The 17,452-nt window shown below is 42.5% G+C and overlaps 1 protein-coding gene across 2 annotated transcripts in view; it reads left to right on the top strand.

Annotated features, from left to right (window-relative positions):
- LOC132514452 (uncharacterized) overlaps window positions 1-17,452 on the top strand; it is a 70,563-nt gene that overhangs the window by 48,039 nt on the left and 5,072 nt on the right. Inside the window, exons 1-2 of one of the 2 annotated variants that reach the window (XM_060139149.1) lie at window positions 11,893-12,004; window positions 15,810-15,945. The gene's annotated coding sequence lies outside the window, so the exon portion shown is untranslated. Of the gene's footprint in view, window positions 1-11,892; window positions 12,005-15,809; window positions 15,946-17,452 lie in introns of those variants that run through there. The other variant, XM_060139148.1, reaches the window with a different exon arrangement.

Genomic DNA, 17,452 nt, shown 5'->3' with positions numbered 1-17,452 from the left:
TCTCATTTCTGGCCACAATGCCCCTCTTTTCACCAATTTTATGGCTAGAAGCCAAACTTAAGCTATTTTTTCTTCCTCTTATATTTACATGCTGCAGAAGTGAGCTGCTATAACCTTCCTCAGATAGCCCCTGGCCTTGCCACCTCTTCATTCCCCCTCACACTATGCTACCTGGCTCTGCATCATCTCTACACACTAGTCTTCCAGCTGCTCTTCTTGCTGGTTGAAGCTCTCTCTTCAAATTGTCCTTCCTGTAGTTGCAGATTCATTATTAGAATAGTAACATGAAAAGGGCATGTGTGGATGTGGAATCTGGGGATCTGTGCTCTAGTCCAGGAATCACCCTCGTTATCACATGACCTTGAATTAGTTCTGTAACTTATCTGAGCCCAGCCTCCTTCATTAAGTTACGTAACCTCTCTTAACACCAAGTTAGGAGAGCCCCAGTTTCCTCATGTGCAAGTAAGGATAATAATAGAGCCTATCTTATAGAGTTGTTATGAACCAACCATACAATCCATGTAAAGGTCTTAGCATAGTGCCAGGTGTATGGGGAACACTCAATCAGTGCTGGCTAATATTATTATTCTAATGATTATTATGACTACTATTATTATTCACTATGCTGGAGGTATCTTCCAAACCTGTCACATGGTTATCATAAGGACCAGCTGTTGCTATGAATGTGAAAATGCTTTGAAAAATACCATGTATGTTGCAGTGGTATTATTATTACACAGTTTTTCCCTTGCTCAAAGAGAGAGGCTGTGTAGGATAGCAGCAAGGGCACAGGCGTTGCCGCCAGCCTAGCATTCAAGTCTGGACTGAGCTGTTTAACTATTGTGAGGCTTGGGCAAGCCATTTAACCTCTTCATTTTGGTTTTCTCACCTGTAAAATGGGTGTAATTATAAATCCCATGCAGGATGATACTGAAAGGAAGGTCCTGGTTCCACGAGCGGTGTTCAGTACACTATGACTTTTTCTTATTAGTGGAGATTTAAAATGTTGTTTTAGCTATATAAATGCATATATACACATGTTTTTGGTTCTGTTTTGATAAATATAGGCATCTATTGCAATATTTGCTAGTGTTTTCAAATACACGTATCTTTGTTAAATGTCTACCAGTAAATGACATTATAAAAATTATTCATAGAAAAGCTGTAAATTTTTTTTTGTTTTTGTTTTGTTTTTTGAGGCTGTAAATTTTTAAGCACGGTACTTTTCTTTTTACAATATTATTTTATTTAGAATGAACAATCTTTTGGTTGAAAGTTACCAACAGAATAAATCATGAAGAAAAAGTAAGCATGTTACTTTTATAATACTAGGGTTTTTGTTACTCTTTTTTTAATTGAAGTATAGTTACTGTATAATATTATATACGTTACAGGTGTACAATATAGTGATTCACAATTATTAAAGGTTATATATACTCCATTTATAATTATTATAAAGTATTGGCTACATTCCACATGTTGTAGAATCTATCCTTATAGCTTATTTTATGTGGCTTTTTTTTTTTTTTTTTTTTTTGCGGTACACGGGCCTCTCCCGTTGCGGAGCACAGGCTCCGGACGCACAGGCCCAGTGGCCACGGCTCACGGGCCCAGCCACTCCGCAGCATGTGGGATCTTCCCGGACTGGGGCACGAACCCGCGTCCCCTGCATTGGCAGGCAGACTCTCAACCACTGCGCCACCAGGGAAGCCCTTATGTGGCTTTTTTTTAAACTCACAGTGTATCCTTCTTGCATGCTTTCTCTAAATTATATTTTGTGTCATGAATTCCCAACTTATTTAACCAATTGTATGCCCATTGCATCCTAATACCCGCACTGAAGAGAGGCTGTAGTGTGGGGTGATTGAGAGCTTTCACCTCAGGTTGACTTGGGTTATAATCTCAGCCCCCAATTAGCTGCACGATTTAGGACAGTTACATACTCCTTGAACCATCTGAGCCCTGAACTGTAAAATGAGAATAACAGATCATACCTCATGACGTTATTATGGGTATTAAGTGAGACAATATAAACATAGTGCTCAGAATAGTGCTTGTTACAGGCACATACTAAATACTCAATAATGGACAGCTGTCATTATGGTTGTTGGAAATGACCTTTACTGTTGTAATTTTTGGTCCACACATATGCTATTCTCTTTTCAGTCCCTGGCTTGCTCCTTGTCTCTCTTCCTCTGGGGTCATTGTCCCCTCCTGGAACTGCCCAAATCCTATTCTTCAAGGCCCAGTTCAACTTCTGACCCTTCAAATTATTGCTTGCTACTCCAGGTTTTCCTCACTGCTTTTTTTTTTTTTTTCCTTCAAGTCTAGAGTTTGTGTCATGTCTGTAATACAATTTAGGAATTAATTGTTATTGAAATCTTTTTTTTTTTTTTTGCGGTACGCGGGCCTCTCACTGTTGCGGCCTCTCCCGATGCGGAGCACAGGCTCCGGATGCGCAGGCTCAGCAGCCATGGCTCACGGGCCCAGCCGCTCTGCGGCATGTAGGATCTTCCCGGACCGGGGCACGAACCCGCGTCCCCTGCATCGGCAGGCGGACTCTCAACTACTGCGCCACCAGGGAAGCCCTGAAATCTTTTTGCTTCCTCAATTGTACTGTAAGGTCCCTGAGAGGGACTATTTCTTCAGCCTCTAATGAAATTCTCACTCTACTTAATTTGGCACTAAGACAGTAGGTATTTATTAATTTTTGATCATGAAGAAAGCCAACATGTAAAAGTCATTATAGAATTTTAAAACCAGGGATACTTGGGCACTGTATAGTCTCCTTCATTAATAAGAATCAAGATGTATCCTGAAAAGAATGATTTATTCCAAAACACAGCACAGAGTGGAGAAAGGAGTGGTGGATGAAGAGTTCCAAAGTCAAGGTCAGCACTGTTTGTTAAGTTAGTAAAGCCTGTCTTTACTGACACAAATGACCTTGTTTTTGTTGTCCTCATTACTTCTTGTCATCTCTCTCCTATCTCACCTCTTTCTCCAATCCCAGAGGACCTACTACCCTCAGAAAGCCCTCTGAGTATCTCCTAGCCTAAGTTTCTGGGGAAGGTTCTCCAAGCTTCAGAATTAGCCTTTTCTTTCTTCTCTATAATATTTCCTCAGTACACGTGGCAGTTAAGAAAGATAGAGGTCTGGCCAGATAAATTATTAAAATAAAACAGGGCGAACGCCCTATTATGTTCCTTCCCAAGGGATTGGGGAAGTGACATCTTAAATCCAAAGGTATGAATTTCTTTCTTTCTTTTTCTTTCTTTCTTTCTTTGCAGAGCATGGGCTCTAGGCATGCGAGCTTCAGTAGTTTTGGCACGTGGGCTCAGTAGTTGTGGCTCACGGGCTCAGTAGCTGTGGTGCACAGGCTTAGTTGCTCTGCAGCATGCGGGATCTTCCTGGACTAGGGATCAAACCCGTGTCCCCTGCATTGGCAGGCAGATTTTTAACCACTGTGCCATCAGGGAAGTCCCCCAAAGGTATGAATTTCTAATGATAGAATTTAAAGGAGTGTATTCGGAGAGTTGAAGAGATACCAGTGAGTGAGATTTGATGTCAGAATAAGTGAAGTATTGAGGAGATGGCCTTTTTAGTGCTCCAAAAATCTCTCCGAAGGCCAATCCCATTGTGGATAATCCAGAGATGAACAAATGTAATAATAATAACCAACATTTATTGGGCACTTACTGTATGCCGGGCACTATTCCTAGACATCTACATTAGTCATTCATTTGTTCCACATACTACCCTGTGAGGAAATACTATCATTACTCCATTTTATGGAAGAAAAAACTCGACCCTAGAGAAGTTAAGTAATTTTTCTAGAGTCGCACAGCCCTCTAATGGCAGAGCTGGGATTCAAAGCTAGGCAGTCTGATTGAGAGCCCCTCCACCCAGAAATGGCTTTTTTGAATCATGAGTCTCCCCTTGTAAACATTCTGGGAAGAGGGAAGTGGCAATTTCATGAGAAAAACCTAGGTATCACCATCATCATCATAATCATAACCATCATCACAGCAAACAAGGCACTGTGCCACTGTGTACAGGGCACTGCATAGAATGCTGAGAAGGCAAAGAGGCATCTGGCTCCACGGCATGTCTGAACCTGACCCCTGAACCCTTCAGGTTGCTTCAAATGCCTCCACTTCCACAAAGCAGTTTCTGCTCACCTCATGGAACTCCCAATAATGTATCTCCTCTGACAGCCACTTTTTGCCTCTGCTCTGCCACTTATTTATTATATTACTTTCTATCTTGCATTGTGGTTATTTATATACATTGTCACACAGCTGAGCCTTTGCACATTGCTGAGTCCTTTGCCTGGCTGACTCCTACGCATTCTTTAAGATTCCACTCAGGTCTTATTGCATTTCCTGACTCTGCTGTCTGGATTAGATACGCCTCCTCTGTGTGCCCCAAATGCCTGGTATTTATCCATATCACAGCATTTACTATACTTGATTATAAATGTTTACTTGTTAGTATTCCTAACTAGATAGATCCCAGATCCTAACATCAGGGAACATGTCCTCTTATTTGAATCTTCAGTACTTTGCACAATGCCTGGCACAAATTAAGCATTTACTAAACTTTTCTTTTTCCCAATGAATGAATCTTCCATATAAGTCTAATTATACTTTGAGGACAAAATTGGATATCTGATTCATTTTTTGACCCCCTCAAGATGCCCTGCACCTAGTAGATGCTCAATAAATATAGCAATGACTAAATGACTGCAAAACACAAAGAGGTGTCAGATTCTGCTCTCAGGATATAGGGGAGGATTGGCAACTACAATTGAAGGTAGATGACATTAAAAGTTTGCGTGTCTAGGCTATGTTCTAAAATTGGTGATATAGACATCTACGACTGAAATTAATGATAAAGAAAATAACGTTTTTTCCTATTGAAGTTTGAAGTTATTTGGCCAGTAAAATGCAGTCCAATATTCAAACCCAGGTCCAGGTGACTCTAAAGCCAATATTGTTCCTGCTATACGACATTGTTGAGATGTTAGGGTAGAGGGGCCCTAGCTGGGCCCAGAAGAACCAGTAGGGCTAGGGTAATTAGAGACGAATAGGTACTACACAAATGATAATATACATATTATATATATATTATGATAATTATATCACATATATAATGATATCATATATGATATCATATATCATTATATATGATGATTATACACACACACACACACACACACGTCTTTTAGGAAGCTCTATCTGGAAAGAGCATGGAGAATTGACTGATGGGGGAAAAGCTGGAGGCAGGAATGTCTACTTGGAAATTATTACAACAGTCAGTCTCAACTTGGGAACAGAAAACAAGAAATTGATTTAAGTGGGAATTTGTGGACATTGGTGATTGAGAAAAATACATAGACAGCTGGAAACTTTGAGTCAGGATTACTCCAAAGTTTTGAGCCTAAGTGAGAGGCAGTGAATTCAGAAATGAGACAATTTTGAAAGACGGTGAGTTTGTTTTTTGATGTGTTAAACTGACTTCTAGGTGGGCAAGCTGAGTGGATAGAAACGCAGGATTTAAGCTCAAGAGAGCGCTGAGCTGGACTTGAAGATGTGTTGATCACCTGCAAAGAGGTGATGGCTGAAGTTAGGAGAGTGAGAGAGAGAGAGATCCTAGGGAGAAGTGGAGACAGAAAAGATCAAAGAACCAAGGAGTTTAAGGAACATTCAGGGAATGTTCAGGTCAAGGAAGTATTAAAATCAAGAAAGAAGACAGCCTCTGGCTTCCCTCGTGGCGCAGTGGTTAAGAATCCGCCTGCAAATGCAGGGGACACGGGTTCAAGCCCTGGTCCGGGAGGATCCCACATGCCTCAGAGCAGCTAAGCCTGTGTGCCACAACTATTGATCCTGCGCTCTAGAGCCCGTGGGCCACAACTACTGAGTCCACATGCCACAACTACTGAAGCCCACGCACCTAGAGCCCAGGCTCCGCAATTAGAGAAGCCACCACAATGAGAAGCCCGCGCACGGTAACGAAGAGTAGCCCCCGCTCGCTGCAACTAGAGAAAGACTGCGCGCAGCAACGAAGACCCAGCGCAGCCAAAAATAAATAAAATAAATAAATTTAAAAATTAAAAAAAGAAGACAGACCTCTAATTATCTATTCGAAGGAAGTGAGATTACGATCTTGAAGAGATATCTGCACCCTCATGTTCACTGCAGCATTATTTACAACAGCCAAGACATAGAAACAACCTAAGTGCCCATCAAGAGATGAATGAATAAAGAAAATGTGGCGCATATATATATACTATATATATACACTATATATATATATATACACACACAATGAAATATAGTTCAACCATAGAAAAGAAGGAAATGTTGCCATTTGCCATAACTTGGATGAAACTTGAGGGCATTATCCTAAGTGAAATAAGTCAGAGAAAGGCAAATACTGTGTGATCTCACTTATATGTGAAATCTAAAAAACCCAGACTCACAAAAACAGAGAACAGATTGGTGGTTACCAGAGGCAGAGGGTAGAGGGTTGGGGGAAATGTGTGAAGGTATTCAAAAGGTAGAAACTTCCAGTTATAAGATAAATAGGTTCTGGGGATGTAATGTACAGCATGGTGACTATAGCCAACAATACTGTATTGCATATTTGAAAGTTGCTAGGAGAGTAGATCTTAAAAGTGCTCATCACACACACAAAAATTGTAACTATGTGAGATAATGGATGTTAACTAAACTTAGTGTGGTAATCATTTCACGACATATACATATATCAAATCATTATATGTACATCTTAAACTTATACAATGTTATATGTCAATTATATCTCAATGAAGTTGGTGGGTGGGGAGGGAGAAAAAACCAGAATATCATCGTATCTTGGAATTCAAAGTGTAAGAGAGTAAGGAAAGGATATTCATTGGATGGATTTGGTGATTAGGTTTGGCCATACTGGAGAAAGAATTTTGGTAAGTGGTTGGGTTAATTACAGAGGAAGAAAAGGAATTGTGGTAGCAGAGAACGTAGGTTACCCTTTGGATAAGTTGGGAATGAAAAGAAAGGGGAGAAAAAGAGTATTTGTGTACGAAAGATTTTACTGAAGATACTAAAGTAAAGAGAAAGTAAATGGAAGAGAGAGAACTGAGCAAAACCCTTCTGAGGTGAGATGAGATGACAAGGTTGGTCCTGCAATGTAGGAGAAGTAGTGGATAAAATTTGGAATAATTGCTGTGGGAAATGACATAGGAGGCAATGAGGATGCATAAAAGGATTGCCAAGTAAAAACTAATAAAGTTCAATTGAAGTTTCATCACTTGAAATTTGATTGAGATCCATTTTCTTGTTTTCATGGTTTTTTTCTAGTAATGTCTGCCAGCCCAGGAGTGGAAACAAATGTAGGAACATCTCAGCCTTAGGAATTTCCATTGCTGGGATGATGGGTGGTCAAGGATTCCAAAAGGCAACGTGGCTAATAAGAGCAACCTGGATGCAAACCATGGAGGTGAGGTCAAAGCTGCAGTAGTTGGGTACCAATCACAGAGAGGCTGGGAAGAGATTGTGGGAAGTGGGAAGAGTTCAGCAGTGAAGGCAGAACCCAGGAAAAATAACATAAGTGTATCTGAGGGGCAATATTCCTAGAGAAATGTCTAGCAGAGTAAAATGAAATGAAGTAGTAGAAATACTCTCCCAGAATTATTCTTGGGAAAGAGGTTAATAATAAGAAATGAAATAGTTAATTAGTGGAAACTGAAGAGGAAAGGGGACATGAGACTGTAAGGACAGATGTGAAGAACTGGCCTGAAGACCAAGAAATCTGGGGAGAAATGGTTAGAGCAGATGGAACACATAGGTTGTTAAGCCATGATGGGCTATGGCTAAATTGGAAAGCTGGGGAAGGGGATCAGCATTTAATATATCAATCAATTAGGGCTCAGGAATTTGCGGGCTGAATGTCACAAAGCTTGACTTTTAGAAGGCAGGCAATGAGGGTAGGAGGCACAACCATGAAGGTTTGAGTGTGAATGTGAAGGAGAAACATTGGTGGTACTGTCTAAAGGGATCTGAGTGTCACATCACAGATCTGTCAGAGCTTTTACAGATAGGGTGCCTCTAATTCCCAGGTTGTGGAAAGCAGATATGTGGGGACACAGAACAAGACCCAAGCTCACATCAGAGTGCCAATGGCCCCAGGTGGAGCTGCAGGAAGGCAGGAGGTGGGAATTTTGATTTTTTCCTTACAAAAGAGACACTTAGCCCTCAATTTTCCTGGTGGGGATGAAGCTCTGGGACTCCCCATTGGCTTAAATGGACTGGTGAAAGCTAGGATAGGGAGATTTTTTTCTCCTCCATGGGCAACCTAAAGAAGAAATCCCTTCCTGACTATTTTATTACAGCACTGTGAAAGTCAAGATGCCATTCCATTCTAACCCCTCATTTTCAGTCATAAATGACTATCTTGGTAGTATTCCTTTGGGGTTGAAATTTGCCACTTTTGCTTTAGACAATGAGATAGATGAATTGGTAAGAAACAGTATAAGCAGCAGGAAATCGTGGACAAACTAAGGGCTTTGACCAAGGCCAGGATTTATTAGGGCCTCTTATAAACCTAGCAGCAGCTGCCTGAGTGGGTTCAACCCTTCTGAGTCTTGATCTCATCATTCCTAAGGTAGAATTTCATGTTCTCTCCTACAATAGTAAATATTGTTAGGAATGAATAATCCTTGGAGGTTAGAACAGTGCTGTAGAGTGTTGGACTTAAATTCTAGTCCCTAAAAATGGGCATAATTTTGGCAAGTCATTAAACTTCTATGTCTTAGAATTCTCATCTGTAAAGTAGGAGGTATTTCTTTCCAACCCTAAAATTTAGGTATACGTTTATCAAGAGCTGAGAGAACAAAAGTGTTTCGAAGGTGGAGTTCACAGGTAGAAAAGACTGGCGGCACACTTAAATAACAGATGCTGTGATTACTTGAAGAACTAAGAAGCCAGACATACAATCCATGTTTGTATCACAGTGAGTGCATATCATCATTATGAGAAGCAAATTTCAGAAAGTAAAAACTCAAACCCAGATCTCTTTAGTGTTGAAAGCTTTTATTTTTAACAATACTACCATTTGGATTTTAAAAAATGATTTACCTTAGAATTTCTAGAGTGACAGAAATAGTTTGAAGCTTTTATTTAGAGGATGCTTTTAACAATGATTTCATCATTATCCATTAGTATTTATGTATATACAGTGTACTAGATACCTGTACAGCAAAATAGAATTCTTTCTCAAGTGAGATGGAAATGCATGGAAGTTAGAAAATTCAGAGGAAAGAATTCTAGTAAAAATAGATAAACTATTTCATTACAATAAATAATATTTTAAAGTGCATTTCTATCCCTTGCGCAAGGTAGCTAAATTAACATGACTTTCAGCTTGCTTAAATTCTAGTATTATTGCTCTTTTAGCCTAGTGTTGCACATTTAATATTCATTTGCTTTTTTCTTCTGGTTCAATAAATAATTCCGAACTTTGACACATATAAAGTGTCAAAGTTAAGTGAGGGTGTAAGGCCTAGTAAAATGGTTAAGACTTTTTTGCATGTGTGTCATTATTATAATGAGCTTGTCTTTTGAGCTCTCTGAGCAGAGGTGATCTGGTCTGGAACACTCCAGGCCAGAGTTTATTTTAATAGTGGTTTTCTCTTACAGATAAGTCTGTGAATCCCTTCTTTCCATCTACCTTAGCAATCCCAAATGCTTCTTGTGTATTTCTGGATTTAGTTGTCTTTTCATATGTCCATACCTGACTTTTTCCTCCTGCCTTCTTTTACAGAGGTGCCTACTATGTTTCATCAAATATTCTATCACCAAAATTTGACAAGAAAGCATTTTAATTATTTCCCATTTGGAATCCTTCAATCGATCCTAAATTTATGTTGTTTATACCTGCTTTTGTCTTTTTTCTTTATTTATATGCTCAGTTATAACAGAAGACAAAGAGAAAACATCTTGCTATGAAAAAAACAGTTTTTCAGAGAATCTAAGCTGGGGAGCCATGGTATAGAAACTTACATGACCAGCTTACAGTTTTAAATGGTTTCTAAAGCTTTATCATTTTGGGCTCTCCTGTACCATCCTTTACAACCAGCACCATTCGTTAAAAGATTGCCCTAAGGAAGGTTTCCTATTTTCTAGACAGGGAAAGTGACATAGAGATAAGTACCTGGTTAAAACCATGGTTATAGAAGCAAAAGCAGAAGAAAATTTATCTACTTCTCTTGGCCATGTTGCCTCCATCTATCTTCGGGGAGAATACGCAGTACATTATAACATAAGCAGTCTTCGCTTAACTGATTCAGAAAAGCTGCCGGGCCAGTGCATATAGTTGCAGAAACATCTTAGATCAAGACTCTACAAACACAGAGATGTAACACTGTGTTCTGGGGAGGGCTGTGGAGCCGACAGGTCTGTAATAACAGTTGGGCAGGGCAGCAACAAGGGCCACAAAGATAAAACAGGAGTAGTGGGAATCCGAGCTTTATTCAGCAACATGCGCTCACCATGATGCCATCATTTTTCCTTCTAAGAAAAAGTGCAGTCTAATGGGTTACCTTCTCACTTCACAGGGGACAGTGCCGGGATGCCCGGGCTTTGAGCTCTCCAAAGCACAGGCCTTCCAAAAATCAGGGAAGTGATGCTGCGATTAAAAAAGCGGTTGTGAAGCGATTCGAGGATCTAGGTGGAGGTCCTCAATGGGCACTAGGTAGCGATGCGTGAGCGGGGCTGGGCCGGACCCCATAAGGAAGGGGAAACCCTGCACCAGCCAACGCATCTGCGGGACCTGGCGAGAATGTGCTTTGGAGAAGCTGGAGGAGAGTTCAACCCCAAGAGGGGCCTGCACCCTTGGGAGGGGAGAAAGCCGGCAACAGCAAAGGCAGTGCAGAGATTGAAGGGTGAAGACAAGGGACGGGAGAGGGGATGGGGCAGGGTGGAACCGCATCCGGGAGGTGCGCGGGGGGTCGCCTTGAAGATTGAGGACTAGGCCGGGACCAGGACAGCAGGGAAGTGTGAGGGAAAGACCCCTTCCTTTGGCAGCTCCCAATGTATTTCTGTCAAAGATGGCCAAATTCCACGCTGCCCTTCCCCCCTCCGCGCCTTTTCCACTGGGTTGCTTCTCAATGCTGCGAGAGGCGGTGGGGAGGTCCGGGTGAGTGTGTGCGTGGGGAGGAAGGTGCGGGAACGAAGCGACCCTCCCTGGCCGCCCCTCCCACCCCACCGGCCTTTTGGGAGGTTCTTTTAGTTGAGAAAGGGGGCTCTGCCGCTTTAAGGTGGGGAATAGGCGTCACCTCTGGCCGGGTGACGAACTGGGGCGGGGACCTGGTGGGCGTGTCCATGCAAAGCAGGAGGTGGTGCCGGCGGTGGGCGGCCCCATAGTAAAATATTGGAGGGAGGGGCGGGGTCGAGGAGGCGAGGCTACTTGGTGGGCGGGGCGAAGGGGGCGGTGCCTCTTCGGGAAGGCAGGGGAGGGGGAGGAGGAAGCGGCCGGTTGGTACCATTACGCGCGTTCCGGAAGGGGGACAAGTGACATTCCCTTGGAGGGGGGCGGGCCCTTCCCGGCGGCGGGGCCCTTACTGAGGCGGGGAGGGGCGTTCCCCCTTCCCCCGCCGGGCGGAACGTCGGGGCCGGGGGGAGGGGGCACTCCTTCGCTCGCGTCAGAGGCGGGGCCGGCGGTACCTTTCGTGGCGCGGTGCGGCTGGGGGAGGGCCGAGGGGAGGGGGAAGGGGCGGTACCAGGAGGGGGGTGCCGGAAAGGGGGAGGCGCCGGCGGACAATGGAGCCTATGTGTGCTTGCGGGAGTGGGACGGCGCCACCGCCGCCGCTGCCGCCGCCGGGGGGAGACGCTGCGCCGCCGCTGCCGCTGGCCCGGGCCCCGGCCCCCCGGGGCTGAGAGCCGCCCCGGACCGAAGCCCCCTCCCCTACTCTGTTCTTCCTCTCCCCTCCCCCACTCCTGCCTCGGGGGTAAGTGGCACCTCAGGGGGAGGGGGAGGGGAAGGACCGAAGCCGGGGGTGGGGGGGCCGGGTCCGCGTCCGCGTGTTTTGAGCGGGTTTGAGGGCAGGGGTAGCGAAAGCTGCGAAGGGCTGGGGGGGTGGGGTGAGGGGAGAGAAGCGGTGGGGATCGAGGTCGTAGATTTAGAGTTGAGTCTAGAGAAACCTGTAGGGGGAGATGGGGGGGCGTCCTCTGCCCACCGCTCACTGAGTGGTGGGGAGAGACGGAGGCATCTCTCGGTTTATTTTTTAGAGGATGTGTCCCAGGCGGTGCTTGGAGAGACTAAACGATGAGATGGGACGGTCCCAGGGTCCTGGGATGAAGGGGCATTCGAGGGGCGAGATGGAGAGCTAAATGAGGGAATTCGAGTTGAGTCTGGTGGGGTCTGTTAGACCCCGGAGATGGATAGTGAAGTACAGGGGACTTTGCAGGCCAGTGACTTGTTGGAGGGTTGGGGAGAAGTGAAAGCGAAGAAGAATGTTCGTGTAGTAAAGGGCTCCAACAGGTGAGGTGGGGATGTCTAGGTCACTGAGTCATTGTGGGGGTCGTGGACACACCAGTGGTTTCCAAAGTGGAGCTGTAGCCATTAACCTTTGAAAGTTGCAAAGACTATTAAGATGTCACTGGTTAGTGTTGGGCGAGCCTGGTGAAATGGAGATATCCCAAGGAAAAAACAGCAGGGTTGGTTATTATGTTCAGAGGGAAGGGCCAGAGGCCTATAACAGTGTTGCTGGGGGCCTTAGGTGAAGGCTCCCAAGCCTTGAAGGAGGAGGCCTGAAATCTGTCCTCCAGAGCCCTGCCCTGTGATAGAGCGGAGTGACTTAGAGCCTAGACTGCAGACAGTTGGGGACTATTAAAGTTACTAAACAAAGTAGAGAAATGGACATAACTATGTGTTGGTAGCGAGAGACTAAGGTGGGGTAGAATTGGTGCAGAGTTAGACTGTGGTTAGGGCAGACATGGACAGATCCCTGGCAATGACTTTAGTGGGAAAATGATTGAGTGGCTGTGTAAAGAGTTACATTTTGATCAATGGTGTGTGATGGAGTATTTGTTAGCATTTGATATATTCAAGAATTAAGTGTTTATTCTTAGGTCAGAGATCTGGACTCTTGTACACTGAGCACAAAGTGATGAATCAGAATTAGCAGGTAGGAAGGATAAGTCGTTGAGAGTAAGGGGTAGGGGGTGCAAATGAATATTGGTAGATAAGACTCCTGTGTGGACAAGAACTTTTCACTCTTCATGGAGATTGTACAACATGGTTGTTCTGTTGATTTAGGTTTTTGACTGGATACTAATGATATGGGAAGGTTTAACAAGGATTTAGTGTGAACAATGTTATGGTCCTAAGTACAAATTTAAGAAAGACCTCCTTACTAACTATTGAAAAAGACCCAATCTGTAGAACACAGAAATGGGTTAATAAAAGCAGTTAGATGGCATAAGGATGCTTTGGGGAATGAGGATTCCATTAATTAGTGGTTTCGATAAGAGAAAATTTAATGCAGAGTTGAGATAGGGATGACCTTTCATAGTTTTAGAATCTAGGATCTAATGGTATTGAACCATTAGAATATTATTTTGTAATAACAGTGTTGAATGTAAGATGATAATAGTTCCTAAACATAACGGTAGATCGATAAGAAGGTCATTGACTAAAAGATGAAGGAACAATTTCCATACTGTTCTCTTCTTATAAGGCAGGTTTTATGTAGTAACTTGGCTCCTGAGCTAAGGATTCCTGACCTGGATTCTTAGATGACTAGTGTAAGTGAAAAAGCACTTACGTACTTTGGAATTTATTCTATGGGATATTTTTCCCATAGCCTTCAAAAGTGTGTCTGTTCCCATGGATCAAAAGAAAATGCTCTCTGGGCTTCTCTGGTGGCGCAGTGGTTGAGAGTCCGCCTGCCGATGCAGGGGACACGGGTTCATGCCCCGGTCCGGGAAGATCCCACATGCGGCGGAGCAGCTGGGCCTGTGAGCCACGGCCGCTGAACCTGCGTGTCCCTAGCCTGTGCTCCACAACGGGAGAGGCCACAACAGTGAGAGGCCCGCGTACTGAAGAGAAAAAAAAAAAAAAGAAAATGCTCTCTGGCTTGTAGGGGAAAAAAGTACAGAGGTTTCACAAGCATTATAATCAACTTAATATTTGATCATGGTGATCTGGTATAGTGGTTAGAGCCTTGAACTTGGAATCAGGAAGCTGGCTTTGACTTATGTGTGACTTTAAACAAATCTCTCATATTTATTCTCCAGTTTTCCCATTTATGAAGTGGGGATACCACTGCCCTAACCACTCACAATGCATTGCAGCACTTAACAAGTTAATGCTTATCTGCACAGTGCCTTGGACACTTCTGGGAATGAAAGTTTACGTAGCCCAACTTTTTTCTCACTTGTAAAAAACTGCTATCTCTGGAACAGACCAAATTCAGCTTCTGTAACAATTACAGCAGCATGCTTGATCAGGGAACAAAAAGGAGTACCTTATACATCTACCTTGTTCTGTTGTCCAGGTTTTGGTTTTATATTAGTTTTGAAAGGTGATACCTCTTCCCCATTTAGTGGTAAAACAGGATAGTGATGACAATTGTAGAAATGTAAGCAAAGGTCCCCATGAGAGAGTGGGACTGTACATGCTGTGAGTGTTAACCTAGGCTGATGCTGACTCTAAATTTGTGTGACCTTGGCCATGTTACTTGGCTTCCTGGTGGCTTAATTTTCTTCAACTATGAAGTACTGCTAATGGAATGACTTACTTGTCTGTCTGCCTTGGTGACTATGTTAGGGTCTATAGAAACTTTATGTGCTCTAGATCAGAAGTTCTTGATCTTCTACGTCCCATGTTTTCCTTTGGCAATTTAATGAAGCATAGGACCCCTTCTGAGAATCATGTTTTTTAAATGTATGACTTAAAATATATAGAATTACAAATGACACGGAAACAGTTATCAAACTGTTAAACAATTGTAGTACAGTAGTTTGTATGTTTACAACACATTAAATAACAAAATGTAGCTTCAGGCCTAATGATACTATAATTTTGAAGTAGTGATGAGTGTAAATATTATGTTGAGAGATCTGCAACAACTGTAATGTGATGTGAAGTGTTTTGTGGTTCCTCTTGGTGACATAGTCAGGGGATTGCTAATACTACTGTGGGTTGTTACCTACATTCACAGTTAAAGGTGGTGCTAACTTTTACTTGGAGGTTAGTGAGTGTGAAGATCAAAATTTTCGCCAGCCAGGTTCACAGGTGCCACCCCTCCCAAGTCTCTCCAGAGACCCCTTAAGAGGTCGTGGATCCCAGGTTAAGAGGTCCTGCTGTAGACCAGCTGATTTTTGAAAGTTGAATTATCTAATGGCCACTTGCCTTTTAAGGTTTATAGTTTTTTTTCAGCATCTTCACCATGCTAAGAACAAGGGCATAGAGAAGATATGAAATAAAAGTCTATTTTACAACCTGTGATAACTGTTCTTGGTTAGGGAGAAAGTTAAAAACAGTGATTAGAATGAGGCTTTTGTGCCTGATGGATTTTGCTTTTCTAAACTTCCCAGTCTTCAATAGGATAGAAGTAGGCTATAGTGCTCCAGCTTCTTGCATTTTGAGTTTTAGTGGTTTTGCCTTCCTTCCCCATTTTTGACCTAATTATTTTCTTACTATTCCTTCTTCCAAATATTGTTTTGGTCACAGAGCATTGGGGAATGGGTGGTTTTCTTTGCCGATGGTGTAATGGGCTATGAACTTTTCCATTCTTCTCATTCCTGTAGGACTGAATGTGGGACTAGCTGGTGTTACTCCACTTTGACCTAAAAATTCCTTTCTGTTTGGGAGGCAGAGATCACTCTTGGAAAGTTCCTCTGTGTCCCAATGTTAGAAGAGAGAGCAAATTGGACATCTTGAAAGGTAAAGAGCCCGATGATGAGCACGCAACTTCTGTGATTCAGTCTGCATTTTGGATTTTGTTTCTGCTTCTGTAGGGTCTCTTGTAAGTTAAAACTATATTTGTTCATTACTGTAGCAGTTCCCAAGGCAGAGGTCATCAAGTTAAATGCAAGTCATAACTGTAAGTGCAATTACCTTGTACTTTTCTATGAACAGGGACTTCTGCAATAAATTATTTCCTAGGAAAGGCAGATGGTAAGAAGTTAAACAAGTATTTATTGTGTCATCATTGATTTGTATGAATGTGAGGCAAGAGTAGCAATACACAAGCCTCAAGCTCATTATAATACACAAATCAACCAGCATTTATTGAGTTTCTTTTGGGCCCTGAGATGATGACCCTTTCCTCAGGGGGGGTTCCCTGACTATATATAACAGGGAAACAATTTTTAAAGTGTTCTAACAGTGTCATGAATGTAATGCTGTGGGGCCATGGAGGACATTCCTGGGGATAGTTTGGAATCAAGGAAAATTTCACAAAGAAGGGATATTTGTGCTGACATTTTACTTTGGGTAGCCATTACTCTAAATGATGACAGATGACGTTCGTTTTTGAATGGTTAAATTCTGTCGAAACTCTTGAGCTTGATATAAATTTATTTGCTTGCTTGAAGTTTGTTAGCTTGAAGGACAGTAGGTGAGTTTTTACTCTTTGAATATGAAAACATATATTAGCATTTTGTTTGGACCAAAGTTTTCTATATAAGTCCATAGTATAGTTTTCTTTTCTCCACATGTTTGGGAAAGATTGGTTCTTCCTATTGTGTGCTTTTTCTGAGAGGAAGCCTTTGAGTAGTTGGCATGCCAGAAGTTAAGAATGAGCTAGGAATGGAATCCTGAGGCCTTTTAGTTCCACATTCTAAGTTTGATACTATGCCTTTTATGGTGTAGTGGTCATAGCATAGAAACGAAATTTGTTAAACATGACATAGTTGTAATAAACTTGACTTCTTAGAGCAGGAGAGTGGAAAAGGATCATTGGAAGAGTTGAAATCGGAATTATAGAGGTGATTCTGACCTAAGTTAGACTAATTTGTGAATTTATTTACAACTTTGTGGTAACCTTATAGAGTTTCCTTTTAAAGATTCCTAAATAATTCGACCTTAGGACAATCTGGAACTTGGTTCTTCCTTGCCATTTCAAAACTATAAATTCTGGGCAAAGGGGGAGGCTTGGTGTTATAATTCTAGTTTACAAGGACTAATGTTGGAAATTGTTCTGCTTGGTGAGTTACTTAGTGTTTTATTGAATTATCTAGCTCAAGTCAGTATAGCATTTCACACACAGTAGGCTCTCAAGCAAAGGAAATCATCTGGTCCTGTTGTTCAGTCATATGTTCCCACAAAAGTATGTGAAAATAAATTTCCTTGCTGCATGCTTGCCATGTAGAGTTACAGTTGAGAGTAGGGAGGAACTGTGAATGGTGTGCACTTTGTGAATTCAAAAGTGTATCTGGAATTTTGAATC

The sequence above is a fragment of the Lagenorhynchus albirostris genome, chromosome 2, assembly GCF_949774975.1.
Source record: "Lagenorhynchus albirostris chromosome 2, mLagAlb1.1, whole genome shotgun sequence".
Lineage (NCBI taxonomy): Eukaryota > Metazoa > Chordata > Mammalia > Artiodactyla > Delphinidae > Lagenorhynchus > Lagenorhynchus albirostris.
This window is presented reverse-complemented; position numbering and strand designations above follow the sequence as displayed.